Raw genomic sequence first — 15588 nt, 5'->3', positions numbered from 1 at the left:
CTTCATAATATGAATTTATATAAGTTAACCCTTACGAAAATAAATATGCTAAGTCATCAAAATCCTAACCCTACTAATCACTTTACTTGACTCGATGGGTAAGCCTTTTAAAGCATAATGCATGTACATCTTATTTTTCAATCCAAATATGTATTTGATGAGACACAGCATATCATTGTTGAATGCAAATCTACTGTTACTAATTTAGAACAAAGCATCTGCCTCATTGGTAAAGCATTACTCTCTCAAAAGCAACAATACTTTCTGTATCTTGTTCGATTTATACATCGTAGCTTATTATTAAGTCAACGTAACAAATTTTCTTTCTGAAAATATATGGAGATGGTTGGAAATTGCTTGCGGGGGATAGATAACATTTAGGACAAACTATAATGGATGCTTATCTACAATGGCAAACATGGCATGTGGTGTTGGTCAGGGGTCAGTTGTCATGCCTTTCGTACATTTCTTGTTTATTAATTATATTGCTTTGGCATTTACAGCTTATAAATACTTTGTGTTTGCAGATGACTTGAAATTTTATTTGCATATGTTATTACAACTTGGGATCATGGGGGATAATTAGAAATGATCTTCCTAGGTAAAATCAGTTAATAGGAATTAATACAACTAAATTCATCATATTTACATACCAAACACAATGCACCATATTTAATTTTAATTTACTAAGGATGACTGCAGGGAATGTTGATAAAACTATAAACAACGTAATTTTTTATAAGATACATTACCTTAACAGTCATGTTAAAAAAATAGTACTGCTGGACCCTGTGGCTGAGTGGTTAGAACATTGCGCTGCGACGCCAAGTGTCCGGGGTTCGAATCTCGTTGGGGCATAGTTGTTTGTGAATGTCCATTCATCATTTCATCATTCATCCCTATCTTCGCAAATTAGCCAAGAGGCACAAAACGCGAAGTAAAGTAAAATAAATCAAATGAAAGAAATCAAATTAAAAAAATAGTACTGAAGTTGAATAATTTTAACATACTTACATTATGAAAATGATAAATATTGTACAATTTTTTTTGTCTTCTATTTGAAAATGATAAGATCAGCATCAGAATATTCATATTTATCTGCAATGATAGAAAGAAGAACTAAGAATATAGAATTAATAGGGAGAGCTCAAAGAATTTTCTACAGATTCTTGTACTACGATTTTAGAAGTTTAAATTATTTTACGAGTGCAATAATAATGTGTGTAGAAATTTTTTGTTACACGGTGTTAGAACATTATGTGAAAGTACACCAAAATATTTTAAATATGTTACTTAAAAATTACAGTTATAGGAAACTTCTTGCTGAAAATTTATATTATGAAATTATGTATAGTCACATTGTCAATAACTACTGGAGCAACTAGATAAAATAATACACTAATTGAAGGGTAGATAAACCTTTTTAATAATGCAGGGAATAATATTGTTTCTTCTGGTGGTATGTTAGTGAATGTATGTACCTTGATCAATGATCTTGATGAAATGCAATTGAATATGCTATAGTTATAAATGTATGTACGAAATTGTTTATTTTTTTCAGAGTAAAGTTTTTGTGCAGGTTATGTATAATATATATAACTGTCTATATAATTCTTAGATGATGAGATTGGTAATTTTTTCTCATTTTTTAGCAAGTGAATGAAAAATATTTTGCGAGATGATAAAAAAATGTAATACACAGCTAAGACATCATAAAATGTATTTTAAATTAATATATGCTTCTCTCTCTCTCTCTCTCTCTCTCTCTCTCTCTCTCTGTACATACACATATCTACACACACACACACACACACACACATCACACACACAATAATTAATATTAAATTTACAAAATGGTTGTACGTACATGCAATACGTAGCACTATCGACAAACCAGGATTCAATTATTGAGAATTAGATTTGAGTTCGCTGCAAATAGTAAGATATGCAAAATCCGGTGAGACGTTACGAGTCTACAATACAAATATTTGTTTTAGTACTGAAATCTAAACGGTGAAATATATCCCCGTGGAACTGCAGGAACATCCTGCAGAAAAGTCGGCGAGATATCAGAAAACCGCAGAAATCATTGAGGTTTTCAATATATTACATTTATATTAAATCTAGTTTTATCATTTTCAATATACCTATTGACGTACTTCATTATGCTAATATCCCTTGCGTAAGAGGGTGAAATACCGTCCATCCGAATCAGCCCTTCGTTTATGCCAAGTTCTCAACATAATTTCCTCTGTTCGACAAGCGATATGTGAATTTAAATTACGTGATAAAATGTAACGTATTGGATATACATGTTCATGGAAGAGACGAGAAAGTTATTTCAAATTTTGGTCATAACTAAGGAATACAGAAACTTCAAATCACGTATTTTTTTAATTGGATTGGCAACCACTATGCAGAGCCGGACACTTTATCAGTCTCTCCCAGCCGAACAAGTTAGATTTAAAAAATGGACTAGCATGATTAAAAGTGTATTGTAACTGTTGGTAAATTACTTCTTATGGCTTTGTGGAAAGAGATTGTTCCTCTATCTCCTTGGTTACTGCGGTGCTCAAATGATCTCCGAAGGAACGGAGAACGGACAAAGCATCTCACCTTTGCATCGTTTGAAAATTACAGCATGGAATTGGAGAACGTTTTCCCATAATTTTGCGATGGACCGTACAACAAGACCATGCACCTAAATTGGAAAACGTAGATTGTTACATTAAATATTTTCTGAAATTTTCTCCATTCTTCATTTTTGCATCACTATTAACTTCCTAGTGAATAGAGAAGGAGTTTCAAGATTTATTTGTTTACTTCTGAACAATTTTGTTATGAAATTACTAATATTCGAAATGTTGCATAAGTTTTAATTGAAATTAAAATAATGTTTTGTGCGAAGGAATAAAGTGATTCTCTTTTCAAATTATTAATGTTATCAGTATATTGAATATTTGCAATGTTTGGTGTTTTTTCCATTGAGAGGACTTTTTCTTCTTCTCTTCTTTAATTGTCTAGAGAGAGAGAAGGTTAACATTTTCTACTCTGAAATATGAAACAGGTATTGCATACAACTTCCATAAATCAAACTTTACCTTGTCTCGTCTTTCACTCACTTTGAACCTTCCGAGTGAAGGGATCAACTCAACTAACGCTGTAATGTGGTACAAGTGTGTGATGGTTTGTATGATCGAAGCATTCCACCGAACAACGCTGTATGGCACTTTTTTGGAATGTGCTGAGTTACCAGTGGGATCATGCTGCGGCCTTGCGACTGCGGGCTACAAGCTGGCCAGCCATAAGGTAGGATGTTGCTCAAAGATTAATACTGTGCTTGCATAAGTTTTATGTTTTTTTCTATTGTAGTACAGTAACATACTGCAGGTTTTATCCGTTGTTCTCGCAATCACCGAAATGTGCTATACAGCGTTATTCGGTGGAATGCTTCAATCCTTTATACACACACAAGCAACTCAGTCTGTTATCAAAATGAGAATCAGTGTCACTTTCTTGTAACAGTTAAAATTATTTGAAAAGGGTACAGAGATGAAATTTGGATTAAATCAACATTTGTGAATTGTATTATTATCATTCTTTGCCTAAAAGTCTGCATTTAGCAGAACGTGGTATGTTAGTGTGCTATTTTATGTTTTCAATTTTGAAAAGCATAAATGTTGTTAAGATATAAGTAATAAAAATTTGTGTTGCAGGATATTATAATGTTAAGCTGCATATATATATTTTGTATTTGATAGCAAACTAGAGATTTTATGTTTATATATATATAAAAATATATATGTATATGTATGATGTAGAAGGCTAAGTAATAAAAGTGTAGAGTTTTTGAAACATATAAAGTACATGAATATAATGATGGTTGGACTTTTATTATGTACATGTGTCAAATGCTTCTATTTTAGATGACGATAATAACGTAATTATATAAATAAGCGTGTGGAAAGATTTTGCATCAAAAAGCACCTTCAGGTATTTTTAAATATAGCAATGTTCTAATATTTTCTGTTCTTAGCATATTTGTTTTATGATTCTGCATCACTTCCTCTTACTGATTCACACTGAACGTATTCATATTTTAATCTTTTTTCAAGACTTCCACGGTAAGGGAGGCGAGTTCCTGTTTTTCAGTTTATTCAGTGCATCTTTTCATGTATTTCTCATTATTTTCATTGAAAGGGTATGGAATAATCATCTGTACAAGCTTCAAGTGGTCTTCCAGGTACTTGGAAGTATCTTGCGATTATTGGTAAGTAATACGGAGAAGAAAAGGCAACAATTACTCCTTTTATACATTTAGTTCCTCGATTTCTGCTTAAGTTTTGTCCCAAACGGTAGCTCAGATACTTAAAGGGAAAATATGCTCAGTATTCAGTTTTTCCATTGATTGATTTTGTTTAAGTTCGAACAGGTGTTCTCTGGGGTTAAATCGTCGTTAGCTTCCAACGTTTCGAGCGCGTACATTTCTCTCCTCTTCAGGGAATGTGAAAATGGAGACCAGTGTAGGGTTATATATTATATGACTTTGATGGGGCGGAGCTTGGACGCCGTCTTCCTATTTGCTCTCTCTGGATCCTGGTGTTCTCATTGGCTGGTGTCGTGTTTAACTTTACTTCTCTTTTCTGCCAATTTTGACTAATCGCGAAGATGAGAATGAGTGATGATATTATCAAATTGAAGAAGGAATACTCACAAAGAATACCCATGCCTAAGCCGAGATTCGATCCCAGGCCACTTGGTGCCGAAACGCGCTGCGCTAACCACTATGACACGGAGACCGGTAGCTTTTCCATTGGTGGTGAAGGAACAATGAACTAATGGCGCAATAAGCTCGAGGTTAACTGCTTCTTGCCAGAAGTCGTAACAAAAGATCAGAGTAAAGAAGATTTAGTTATCTCTCTGTGTGTCTGTGTGTTTATTAGGGATGAACCGATACCTCTCCGGCATATTACTCTTTCATGGGTTCCGCAAAAATGGTGCGCTAATTAGACTAATTATCTTGGATATCATGCAAAATTCTAAATTTATATTTATGTTGCATAAATTATGAAGGAAAAATTGCATCTTTATGTCATAACATCTATTTTGAATATTCACATTTGTTGGTTAAAAAATGGAAATGTAACAAAACGTCTTCACCACATGACAACACACACACTCCACTGGAAGAATAGGTTCGAGAAGAAGACAATGTGACGCTCATCACCTCTACATCACACCGCAAATAAAGAAGAAAAAATAAGAAACTTTGGTGAACTCTGAGGGATCTCCGGAGAGGTAAAATATATTTAAAAATACTATTAAATTATAAAAAACAAAAAATGTGCACATTTTCTACTAATAAACTTGAAACCATGTGTGCAGTTTTCAAATGAAATTATCTCATTGGACACACTATGTGAGTGTGTGTAGGATTTGTCCCCTCCCAAACGACAAACATGTCTACCCCACTGGAGAAATGTAATTATAGTATAGTGAACAATGATCATTAGGATAGTAAAGAACTAAATTACTAAACTCAAATAATTATGTGTTCATTATATCAGAATCATTATTTGTTATTGTTATAAACAATACACTTTTCAAAGGTAATACACACCGACAAACCTTAACGTTTTCCTTGTGCAACTAATTGTGTGATCTGGTTTATTTTACTTGAGTTTTCTGTCACTTTCGACTAATTGCGAAGAAGAGGATGAATGAACTCTGTCAAAGAACACCCACATAGGGATTTATCCACAATTTTCCACCTAAGGGTGTATTTTCGTATTTAAGGGTGGCCTTAGAGTAAATTTAGAGCCAAAATGCCCATAAATGAAGCCTTTATGGAAACGTTTAGGGGCTGTCGAGGCGCGTGGATGTATCACTGCACCCATGCTCAGATCTGGATTCGAACCCGCAACAGCTTGGGATTTTTGATTACATCTGTGATCATGTTGCCTAACTTGCTACCTACCAACCTGCACGTGCAATACGAGATTTGTAGTTTCTGCTTCACAGAAAACGTGAACAAGCGCTCCTCATCGTCGTGATTAGCCAAAATCAGGAGAAATACGACGTAAAATATCGAAAATAGACAACTTCACAATGTCCAATATTTGAGAAAGATGCAGAAAAACAGCACTCAGAAAAGCAGTGGACGAAGTTCCAGGGAACGATAAGAGATGTCACTACTTGTTCTACTCTCAGCCAGCTTTTGGCCTTCAGGCAGCGTTGTATACTTGGAGGTAGAGAGGTAAAGCCCGCTTCACACAGAACTGGATTTTTAGTAGGTGTGCCCTATTTGGCGCTGTACTTGCTATCAATTTGCTAGTTTTCGCCTCACACTACTTTTGTTCCCATACGAGGGAAGTTGTAATGGCTGGCGCGTGAGAAGTAAACAATGTATCACTTCACATTTTTAAAAGCCGATAACTATTCAACCGAGAGGAATAACGTTTCGTATAAAATATTATTAGGTACAAATCAATGGCGCTGCTTAAATACATACTTTACAACGTTTACTGTACACGTATGGAAGCATATTTTAGTTGTTTCAAATGTAAACACCGAGCACTCAGCATAGTCAACGCGCCTTTCATGCCGTGTACGTTATACATTGCTGGAGTAACACTCGGGAACCACAGACAAAAACGCTCCTTTGCAAACTCACAGATTACCTTCACATGGCGAAACTTTGCTCTGATTGGCTGTTCCACAGAATCCAGTCGAGGAAAGCAAGTAGCAATTAGAACATTTCCTATTCCTCCAAACCAGTCAAGCAGTCAGCCAGGCGGCCATGATTGCTACCTAGAAAGTTAGTTCAGCGCCAACTAGGGCATTCTAACTAGAAATCCAGTTCCGTGTGATAAGGGCTTAAGTTGGGAAAATTTTGAAGGAATTTCAAGTTACGTGAACAAAGGAAAACTTTATCAAAGTCTGGCAAAATTTGGATTGCTGGGGCACCAGACAAGCGTTTTGATTCATTGATTGCTTCATTCTACCTAATTTTTCTTCCACTTTTAGCTTATCGCGAAGATGAGGATGAGTGATGATATGATGGAATTGATGAAGGAACACTCACAAAGAACACCCATGCCCAGACGGGAATTCGAACCCGGTAGCCCTGACGTTGTAAAACGCTTTGTTAATTACTCAGTCATGGGGGTGGCATTTTGGTACAGATAAAATGTATTTTTGTTTCTCATATTGCAATTTTCTTTTTTTTTACATAATATTATTGGTTTACAATATCCCCTCTCATTTGTGGCTTCTTCAGAACAACTTACGTGGAATGAGTTTCCATAGATTATTGGAACAATGTACTTAGAGAGGAAGGCCTGAGTGTAAGCTTAGATTTCAGGATTTCAAAGTGGTGTTTCTGTGTGATTTTCAAGTCCCCTTTATACACAGAAGTCTAATCGATACTAAAGTGGGATCGAAATCACCAGTGAATTTACCGGAACCGGAGTCGAGGGACACTTCATTGCAAGTAGGCACCGACCCCCGTGGCGAAGTGGTTAGCACATCACGCTACGACGACAGGGATTCCGAGTTCTAATCCCAGCCTGGGCATGGATGTTTGTGAGTGTCCATTTATCAATTTCATCGTATCACGGCTCATCTCCATTGTCGCAAATTAGCCAAAAGTGGCAGAGAAATCAATTAAAATAAAGCAAATTATTCAATCAATCAACCAATTACGGGTAGACGATATTACCTCTACACCAAGGTGGTGGTCTTGGCAGGGAATTGAGAGTGTTGCGATTTAAATTATTACACCACAAGAGAAATGCACCATGACAGCTAATGTTGCTTTGCCTTTAGTACTGAAGATATCAAGAGGTTTGGTCCCCACCCTCTAGGATATTAAAAATGACAACACTTTCAATTTTAAATTCGATTCACAAGCTTGTTCTTATTGTAAACCAAGGAAAATTTATGTATATAGGAGAAACGAAGTCACGTCGGTCAAAGAAGTACCATGAAAAATTCCATATGTTCTGAAAGAGAAACTCATTACATCACAATGAAAGAAACAAACCTGTATGTGGCTCTAATACACGCAAAACAATGTGACACTCCTGATCAAATTCAAGTTATGCCACGACTTATTCTGCAAAATAATAAAAGTTTCTGTCTCTTTCTCCATCTGGTGTGTGAGAAGACACCCATGAATCAATCTCACTCCCACATAGAGCATAGGCCCGTAGCCAGGCAGGGACCAGAGGCGCGGGGGAGCTCTGCCCACTGGCACTGCCGCCAGCTCCCTTGACATTAGGTCATTAGGTAAAACTATGTTTGTATCATTTGTTTGCAGTGAGAAGTGAAAATGCAGACAGCATCTATTACATTCATTCATCTTGTTCATGAGCCGAAGTCTAGGCAGAAGATTCTCTAAACTTTGGAAAGTTCTTTTTTAAGGGAACTTCTTTTTCTGTACCTTAGCTGCCCCTTTTCCACATCTGCGTCAAAGGCCAACAGCTCCCAATTTTTGGGAACGAAAGAGAGTTTTATTGCTTCGGGAGGGGTGGAATGTACTGTAGGTACTATGATTGAATATTGTGTATTTTTTCCTCTATAGGGCCTCCCCCATGGCGCAGTGGTAGCATCATTGCCTTGTAATCAAGGGGTCCCGGGTTCGATACCCGGTGGAGGCACAAGTAGTTCGGATCCCACTTTAACTGTAGGTCCAGTCCCGTTTAGCTGCATTGTGCATAAAGTGGACTTAAAACACCAAGTCAAACCAACTTTTCTTGTATGATATAAATATCTGTATCATCAAAAGTAGTATGGATTGAGTAGTAAGGGATGATGTCAGTAGAAGTTAATTAACATTTCAAGAAATGTTTTAGAAGATTTAGAAAAAAACTGTAGTATCCGTGATATTTCTAAATTTTATGTTTTACATTAACTTGATCGCCTCCCCCCACACACGTAATTTATCTTCATTTAACACTGTTAAACTTTCGAAAATGGACTTGGTTTACAAAGCACCCCCTGATAACCCCTGAGCCCCCCTGGAGGTTAATTCTAGCTAGGGGCCTGATAGTACACCCCGGTAATTGCAATGTTGAAGGCGAACTAAGCTCTGACGCCTTGACCTACAGCTAGTATAATCATCTGTAGGGATATGTGTTCTTCTGTGTTTTGTTCTTGCATGTGCTGAGCCGCCCTTTACAGAAATCCTCAGAGACACGTTTTGATTTTACTTGTGGTTAGGGGCTTCACCCTATACAAGATGACATGTTCATGTAGCCCAAATACTAATACAACATTTGTTTTAAAAAAATCAATCGTACAGTCAATCAATAGCAAGTTTCTTGGCTAACCTCTTCAGCGTAGCAGTCATCGTCTAGTATCGCTAACCAGAAAGTTCCAGGTTCGAAGTATGAGTAAGGCATTAACGTATCGTTGTAAGTATTATAAAAGTATATAATATAAACCCGAGAAATGATGAGCCCCCTCAGGCAGATTTGGCTACACTTAAAACTAGCTCAAGATGAGCATATGAGCTTATTGCTCAAGTGTGGTACTCTGTCTAATTCAAGATTTTTGTAAAAATGCCCTCGGGAATTTCCTGTGAAATGATGACCCCCCTCAGATTGATTTGCCTACACTTACAAAAGCTGCATCTGCCAGATTTTTGTCCATATGCTTGTCAAAAATATGCCCTTCTTGATATTGTTTTTGCTATACTTAAAATTAAGCCACCCTCACCCACACCCACCCACATCTACACCCACACATATTTACTTCCGGTCCGGTAATATGCAGAGGCCCTCTAGAATTGCTCTGTGACTCTCTCATTTCTTACATCATAAACATATGATTTTTCACCTATAACAATAACACTACATATGGTGTCATCGGGGAGTGTATCGTGGAATTCACAGATAATTTTAATGTTTGTCCTGTCATTAACCACAACTTGTTTTCTTTTTGAAGTGTTGATGACGAACATGGGTCTCTGTGCTTTGAATTCATCTGGTGTGTAATACATGTCAGTATTGCCAGTAGTGACCCTTTTGTATGCTGTAAATGCTTCATATAATTTGAGGAAATCATTCTTGGACATGTCTAAATTATAATTTTCTCTAGGGAATACCTCATTTCTGCCATTTTTAAGATATATGTTCTTGATGTTGCAGCTATCAAATTTACTTGAATTTTTTTTCCTGATTATTGTGTCTTCCAATCTGAAACAGTACCACCACAAAATCCGGCATGTCATATTGTATACTGGAGAATGAATTTGTAGCATCAAACTCATAATAAGTACCACTGGCAGGCTTCTGTACACATTGATATGTATAAAATTGTAAGGGAATCTGTGGATTTTTTATTATATCTGCTTTGTATTTAAGAGCATAACTGGCTTCATATTCAACAACCGGGATTCTTAGCTCCATAGTCTGAATAATGCATTTGCCTTCATCAGGTAGGGTATTAGGCAAAGCTTCCCCTGTAGAATTTAATGTACTGTACCTCATCAAAGCATTATTATCATTGGCAGCTCTTCTAAATGTGATTCTTAAACCACCCTTCCACATAATATCTTTGTAATCTGAGAAGAATCCTGGCAACAGGCGCATGGGGAACAGCACTGTGTGGCTCTTAGATATAATTTTATCACCAGCCTCAAATCCACCTATTTTGTAGTAAGAAGCCTCGGTTTTGGATAATTTTAATGTGGCCAAAGCTGTGGAGGTAATGCCGGGATAATCTACTCTGTTTATAACAACACCATGTTTTCTGATCTCAATTTCAGAGAACAGATGTGGCACAAAATTGTCCACCAATCTTATATTTGAATTTGCCGGATAATCTGTACCATCGAGCTTTACAACATCAAATTTGATGTATAGATCTGCTCTGTGAGGGTGTATAAAGCCATCCCCTACATCAAGATCAACCTCAATCTCTGTGTTGGGTTGATTTAAATTTGCAAATGTCCTCCTGTTTGGGGGGAATGATTGTAGCTCATAACTCTCAATATTTTCCATTTTTTTTGTATGTATTTTTATTTAAATATGAATCTCTATGATTGCAGTTGTTGTGGCTCCAGCAAAATCAACTAATTCTTCTTTTTCATTAGTGACCATCAACTCAATGTAATCTATTCTATTATGGCACACAGGAAAATATAATGTTGGGGATGGAGTGTAGATGATTGGCTCCATAAATTCAGAGTTAGGTTTGAATGTTGCAATGATGCCAGTTTGTTTGTGAGTGCCTATGCCATTTGATTTGGTGATCATACCCTCGGCCACATTACAGTGAATATTCAGTCTCTCTATGGCTAAGAATTTAGGTATATTAATAGCAGTGTGTTTGATGGCTGGTTCAAGTTTTGTGTTGTTCTCAAATCCTAACAGCTCTCCTATAGTACCTAGATCCACTGTCTCTGTAGCAGATACAATCTCTACTCTGTGAGTGACAGAATTTTGAGTTAATACTATACCTCTGGGTAATTGAGCATTTAGAGTGGACAGATTATACTGCCCTGGAGTGATGACAATTTTTTGATCACCAACTGCAATTGTGTTGTTGTGGTGTGTAATATTAGGGATCAAGTACATGCCATAAAATGCTCTGAGAGCTATTGTTTTGGGATACACTATGTCATCATGTAATCTAAGTTTCAATATTGAATTTTGGCTGGTGAGATGGAATACCCCCATGATGTTTCAAATACCACAAGGCTTTTTGAAAATTTTCAATTGATGGTTTATTTATTTGAGACATATATCTAAGAACAGATAAACACAGATGTCCGCAATTAACATCTTTGAAATTTTGAACACGGGCATTATTGTAATAAAGATTAGTTGAATTTAGATATTTTATTAAAGTTTCAGGTGGAACACCTCCAAATGAATCAAACACAAATGCCTCATCTTTTAAATATTTAAGATAACAGATCCAGTGAGTGCCCTGATTTTTGTACTTATCCAAATTAACAATGCCACAGTCTTTGTTGAGTGGTTGTTCAGGCAAAGAATCAGACATGTACACACCTCTAAAATGTTTGATGCCCAGTGGCTTGATTAAAGTTTCAATATCTTGGTTTGTAAGCGGCTCTTGTTTTTTTTAAACTTATTCATAGCTCTCTTAACACCTTTGCCTTGTTTCTCCATGGCCAGGTTATGGCGCTTCAATTCATCTAATTCTGCCCTATTCTTTTTGCCATATTATGGCGCTTTTGTTCATCTAATTCTGCTTTATTCTTCTTGGCATCTATTACTGTTTTTGCTATGGCAGCTGATCCCCCAGCCAAGCTCCCCACAGCCCCAAGTGCTGCTAAGATGGCCGGGATAGTAAATATAAATCCACCCACATGTGATTTTTTTCTAGATTGCTGTAATTTTTTAATTGTGGGGTACTAAGTAATAATTTCATACCATGGCCCTTGGCAAGACAAGAGCTTTTTTTCTTGCGCTGCTTTTTGGTTAAAAGACTATCAATAGTTTTAAGAGATTTAAGACCTGCATAAGGTACCTGATACATAACACCCTTGGCCTTCATTGTAGGTTTATTATATATACATATTCACAAACCCCACCCCAGTTTTTGTTTGGTGTTCATAGCTATGGTGGTCCCCTATGCTGCTATTTTTTCACTTAAAGAAGCATCTTTGCTTACAAATCTACCAAATGCAGCCTCTTCTAATTTTTTGTCTGCAACATGTCTCTTGTCAAGATCAGAATGTGTGTTGTATGCTATGTCATGGTCTCTACAAGCACCATCTAGGGGATTAACACCAGGATCACCTCTGTTTAATCTATGGTCCAATTTTGTGCCTGGACCACAATACTGATAGCCTGGAATGTGTAGTTCAAATGGCAGCTTGTTTATAATGTCATTAACAAGCCCCCGACCCTCAGAAATATTCCAAAATTTAGGTGGTAGAGTATTAATAATTTTTATAAGATATCCAATCCCCTAAGTGTCATTCACTATAAAATTAGACAATTTTGTGCTTATCATGTCCATAATTCCAAACTTTTCATTGTAAAAATTATGGTTGCCAGCATTTTCCTCCCCAGCTATCACCAATAACCTATATACAAGTTTCCTGACATCACCAACCCACACAAATTCTTTGGGCAGGGTGTTGTAATGTTTGATTCCACTGCCAGTCTTGATCTGTAACCATATGGGCTTGATTAAATTGTTGTATTTTGCTCCACTGCTAGACTTGACTCTTTTTTGTGTGGGATCATTGTTCTGGTATAGAGCATCTGATTTTATTAATTGATTAATTGATATTTTTTTTGTAATGCTCATAATCTTGATCTGTATAGCTGCCAGGTCTCTTCCGAGTCATCAGTTCCCACAATCCAGGTGTGCCAAGATACTTAACAAAAGCACCTTTTTCTCCAAGATGAGATTCTGAATATACAATAAGATCATTTACAATAAATGTTACTCTGAAATTGCCAATTCTATGTATGATGCTACCATCACGCTCTATGTCAGCATATAAGCCAAAAACCTCATCTTTGTTGTCTTTAGGTGTGCTTAAATATTTTTGTTACTCTGAAATTGCCAATTCTATGTATGATGCTACCATCACGCTCTATGTCAGCGTATAAGCCAAAAACCTCATCTTTGTTGTCTTTAGGTGTGCTTAAATATTTTTGAGCAAGAAGACCCAATTCAATAGGATCCAGACTAGCTTCAATTCTTCGAGGAGCAACAGGACTAGGTGTATGAATACTAGAAAGTGGGGTGATTGGATAATCTAATATGTTCCTAGCAGCTACAGGTACAAGCTCTGTGATCAAATTTTGATTTTGCTCTGTAACAGTTTTGATATTTTTACCTAATTCACTAATAGCATCAATAATAGGCTGTTCTGTTTGCTTGTGTTGTTCATAGATTCCTCGGTTCTCTGATTTCCATCCCTTAAATCTTTTTACAAGATAATCTTTTAATTTAAGATCATCAATAATTGGCCTTTTCATGGTTATTTATATATGTTTCAATGTCTAGAAAATTGTTGATTTTATTTCTGTATTTGCCACTATTGGGTTTTCTTGTCATATCAATTGTGACAAACCCATAACTGTCCTGGTTCCAGCACCCACTGCAAAACTTGGAAAAATCATTGTAGCTCAAGTCCCCACCTACATATTCATCATGTATGTGTTTGAGGTTGGTATGATCTTGATGAAACACACATATAAAATTGCTGTTGTCTCGGATCAGCTGCTTCGGAATTTTAGAAAAAGTCTGTGCCAGGTAGAAGCAATCAATGTTTTTGTGTCGGCCCTGTGTAAAAAAAATTCTAACCTTGTTTTGATTATCCAGTATAATGTCATCAAATACAACAACAGAATTATCGAGACATTCATGGAGTGGCTTAACATCTGGTTCAAAAGTGGCTATATCCAGTCCATCATATAGCTTCATCAGCTGCTGATATTTTAATTGTTCCAAGCTCTTAGAGAATACATACAAGTGCCTATTTTTCCAGTCTAACCAGTTGGGTGCCAATAAAAAATTATCAATCATTAGTGTAATTTTACCACAAGCCGATGGCCCAACAATAAGACATCTAATATTTTCAGGCAGCAACTTGCCATTTCTCTTAATCTGCTGTTCAGGTTCTGGCAGCCTCTTTATAACATCCCAGGTGCTCATATTATCACTTTGTTTGCATCGATCCAGCTGTGTTCTGGAAGTCCTAGCCATTTGACAAATAACTTGTTGCCTTTTCTGCGGATGTTTTTTTCTATGAGATATGTGTCAGGCTGTTTAGTTTTGTTGAGTTCTTCTTCATAGAACCGGCCTTTGAGAATTTCTCGTCGGTGGTCTTTTATTATATATGTGTTAAGGGTCCCAGGTTTAACTTGAACCACTGTAAATAATTCAGTGCTCCAGATTCTTGTAAAGCCTCTTTTGAATAAGTGCTTATATTTGCTGATTCTTACTTGATCGCCCACCTTGTATTTGGCTTTTCTTGTTGTTGGCTGATATTTAGGATAATAAACAGTACTGATCAATTTTTGCTCATCAGATGAAGTTACTTCAGAGGGTTTCATGTTAATTGTGGAATGGACCGAGTTGTTATATTTATGTAGAAGTTCTGGAAGAATACTGAACCATTTATAATTACCTTGAAGTGTAAATTGTTTATACATAAGATTTTTTAGGGTTTTGTTGAATCTCTCTACAATTGAGGCCTTGAGATCACTGTAACTCGAATAATGTTGTATTGACTGGCTTTTAATAAATTGTTGAAACACTGAATTATAAAATTCTTTGCCATTATCTGTTTGCAAATAGCACGGTGATCTTCCACTCTGATTGATGATTGTCCTGAAGGCTTCTGTAACACATGCTCCAGTCTTGGATTTGAGTGGTACAGCCCAGGCAAATTTTGAAAATGTATCTATTACAGTGAGTAGATACTTGTAGCCCTTGTTGATTTTGTCTAAGTTTTTCAGCTGTCCACTTGCCATCTCAATCAAGTCGCACTGCCATAAATCATCTATGCCTTTTGTGACTACTGGCAGTCTCTTAAAATTATGTCTGGCTTGTCTGTGTAATTCATCAACAATAATTTGTCTAGACATAATA

This window comes from Lepisma saccharinum, chromosome 15, assembly GCF_977018435.1.
Source record: "Lepisma saccharinum chromosome 15, izLepSacc3.1, whole genome shotgun sequence".
Lineage (NCBI taxonomy): Eukaryota > Metazoa > Arthropoda > Insecta > Zygentoma > Lepismatidae > Lepisma > Lepisma saccharinum.
The sequence above is the reverse complement of the archived record's forward strand: the minus strand, read 5'-3'. Positions refer to the sequence as shown.